This window comes from Micromys minutus (assembly GCF_963924665.1).
Source record: "Micromys minutus genome assembly, chromosome: 13".
NCBI lineage: Eukaryota > Metazoa > Chordata > Mammalia > Rodentia > Muridae > Micromys > Micromys minutus.
The window spans coordinates 22,995,700-22,999,400 of NC_137982.1; the positions used below are offsets into that span (position 1 = coordinate 22,995,700).

General features: G+C 35.8%; 1 pseudogene across 1 annotated transcript; it reads left to right on the forward strand.

Annotated features, from left to right (window-relative positions):
* Positions 1–2,548: 2,548 nt before the first annotated feature.
* Positions 2,549–3,080, forward strand: LOC308428893 (large ribosomal subunit protein eL20-like; annotated as a pseudogene). Its single transcript has one exon. The product of its transcript is annotated as a large ribosomal subunit protein eL20-like (transcript).
* Positions 3,081–3,701: the final 621 nt, after the last annotated feature.

Consider the following 3,701-nt stretch of genomic DNA (forward strand, 5'->3'; position numbering starts at 1 on the left):
ATTAGTTTAGAGTTACTGACTCAACATCCTTCACTAATATTGTTACCAAATATTTGATGATTTTATATTATATTGTAGACATTTAAGTTTAATTTTCTAATAGCTTACTGATAGCATATAAGATAGAATACTTTTAACATTAATATTTTATTTTAATTATACAATATTTAGTAATTAGTAATAGTTTTCTTTTAAGACATTCTTCTGGATCTTCGATTTTGCACGATCATATCACCAAATAACATAAGAGTTTTTTTCTTTATAATTCATATGCTTTTAATTTACACTTTCTTGAATTATGTGTTAGGCCTTCTAAATCAAAGTTAGAAACAAAGAGTAAATTATATGTTATTATTTTTATTCATCTCTGAAAAACATAATAAATTGTTTCATTAGAAAACTACAAATCAATAGAAAATTTTTATCTAATTCAGAATATTTTCTTCATTTTCTCATTACCTAATGTTATGAAACTAAGAATTTAATTAAATGACATTTCTGATTTATTACCATAAACTACCAATTTGTATTTATAAGAGTTTTAGCAAAATATAGAGACATCAATTTATGTATTTGCTGAATTAATTTGCTCATGGTTTATTAGCTATTTTTTTCATTTGCTATCATGAGAGATACTTAGCTTAAATTTTATTCTCTCTCTGTAATTTTGTTAGATTTTTGGCATCATAACATCTCCCTCACAGAATAAGGGGGAAGTGCTTCTGTATGTTTCATTTTCTGACAAGAGTTTACTGCTGCAGATGAAATATACCTCAACTCTTCTATAGAGTTGGTGATTGAAGCTAATTCTGAGCTTATCTTTATACTAGTAAACTACACATTTAGTTCTATAATAACTATTAAACTGTTCAGTTTCTCTTCCTTCTAGATTCAGTTTTAAATATTGAAGAATCTGTGGTAACTGCTCCTTTTATTTTTTAGATGACTTGTTTGTGTTTCATTTTTGGGGGGAAGGAGATATTCAAGTATGCAATAAATCTATCAGTTGGATCAACGTCTATAAAGAGCCAGGTTTGTATCCCCAGTTCTACTTCATACATTTCTGCTTGAAGAATATTTATTCGGCCAGTGATATGTCTAAGGAGATAAAGAAACGTAGGGCCAAGCCTAAAGAAATAAGGCAGACCCCAGGAATTTCTTCTGTGAGAACATGTGCAGAAGTAAATATCTAGACTGAATGGTTGAGCAATAATAGCATGACTCAAATCATTTTGTTGTGCTTTAATTATCCTTGTAATAAAATATTTCTAATATCTTAATTGCTTGTATAATTTTTACCTTTAATCTAGAGGATATTTTAATATTTATTTTCCTGAAGTGAAAATATTTGGAAATTCCATGTCATTCACTATTTCTGATTTCAAAATTCTTTCTGGCCAAAGTATAGCTCTATGTGCTTTCAATCCTTTGACATATGTTGTATCTTGTTGTCTAAGTATACATGTGGATTTTACTTAATGTTTCATCGACGTTATGAGAGGGTTGGTGTTCTGTCAATCTCATGGTAGTGTGGTTGATTATAGTAGTTCATAGAGCATGAGCTAAGACTGTTATCTCATCCCAATAAGTACTAAGAAATAACTTAGTTGACATAACTATTTGCTCTTTTCATTGCCTTCATTTTATTAGGTTTGTTTTCAAAATATGGAAATTTTCTAATTAGTTGCATACACATTTCAAATTCTTATACCTTTCTGACAAACTGACCATTTGGTAATATTGGATTCTTTCTTGTAAGAGTTCTAATCTTGTAGTTCTTTGTTTTGTTTTCACAGGGATTCTTGTACGACCATGTTTAATCCTGCTCCATTTATAAAAGCCAGAACTTTAAAACAACCTCAACAGAAAAAGGATTAAAACAAAATGGTACACTTAAACAATTGAATATTACTTGGTGCTCAAGAAAAGATATGATAAACTTTACAGTTAAATGGATAGAACTAGAAAAGTATCCTGAATGTAGCATCTCAGACCCAGAAAAGTAAGTATGAAATGTATTCACTTATATAATGATATTAGCTACTAAGTCAATGATAACCAAACTACAAACCATGAAACCACTGAGGTTTGGTATAGAGCAAGGAACTAGGTGGAGACAGTGTCAAATAGATTTCATTAAAAATATGAAAAACAACTGATACTTTTTGATAAATGGGGAGGACTAAAATGGAGCATCACATGGTGACGAGGAGGAGGGATGGGGATGACAGATAAAATTTGGATTCATTAATAGAAATACTAATAAAAGCTAGTTGAAGTATAGTATGAAAAATTAGTAGAGTAGCAGCTTCCTAAAATATATACCTAGATGAAGGTAATCTAAATAAAATCACCAAATAATTGGGGAAGCAGAATCCAGTTGATCATCTTGTTACCAAATGAAGCCTCCAACACTAAGATTGTGTTACATCTGATCAAGATGCTAGGTAAAGTGGTCCCATAAACCCCCCCCCCCCCCGAACAACTTGGCTGCTGTTAAGACTGTAATTTACCTTTTGTGAGTGGCGGTGAACGAGCACGCAGTGCCATGAAGGCGTCGGGCACGCTTCGGGAGTACCAGGTGGTGGGGTGCTGCTTGCCAACCCCAAAATGCCACACACCGCCACTGTACCGGATGCGGATCTTTTGCACCTAACCATGTGGTGGCCAAGTCCCGCTTCTGGTACTTTGTGTCGCAACTAAAGAAGATGAAGAAGTCATCCGGGGAGATTGTGTACTGTGGGCAGGTGTTCGAGAAGTCACCCCTGCGTGTGAAGAACTTCGGCATCTGGCTGCGCTATGACTCCCGCAGTGGCACGCACAACATGTACCGAGAGTACCAGGACCTGACCACCGCTGGCGCAGTCACGCAATGCTACCGGGACATGGGTGCCCGTCACCGTGCCCGCGCGCACTCCATCCAGACCATGAAGGTGGAAGAGATTGCAGCTGGCAAGTGCTGCCGGCCCGCTGTCAAGCACTTCCACGACTCCAAGATTAAATTCCCATCGCCCCGCCGCGTGTTGCGGCGCCAGCACAAGCCACGCTTCACCACCAAGAGGCCCAACACCTTCTTCTAGACACAGAGACCCACTGAATAAAGGCTTCAGACTGCCAAAAAAAAAAAAAAAAAAAAAAAAAAAGACTGTAATTTACTCACTACAAACTGACAGCAAGGCCACACAGCTATAGAAAACAACTACAAAATTCACTGAACATGAAGAAAGTACAGAAAACCTTTACCCCTACATTCTAGCATCTTCAGTAGAATAAAGGAAGGTGTTCTGCATGCTACCAATGAAGAAACATTAAGAGCAACCCAGCCACAAACACTTTGATTATGTTGGTGTTCTGCAAGATATGCTAGGATAATAGTAACACAAAGCTTGTGAGAACAACTAATGAATATTTGATTTGACTTAAGGTCCACTCCTCCAAATGAACACTGACTGGGAAATTGAGAAGCTAAGACTAGCTATCCCAGTATAGAAGAAAACCAAATACTTCTGGCCTAGAGAAGTAGTAATTACATGACTCCTAATGATATTCTCCAATACTCATAGATGGGCCTTCCTCAGCCATCATCAGAGAAATTTCTAAATCATCACCACCACCATCATAATCATCACCATCATCATCAAAGCTCATATGAATTACTTGTAGACATAGGCAATATGTACAGGACATACATAGGTCAGCAC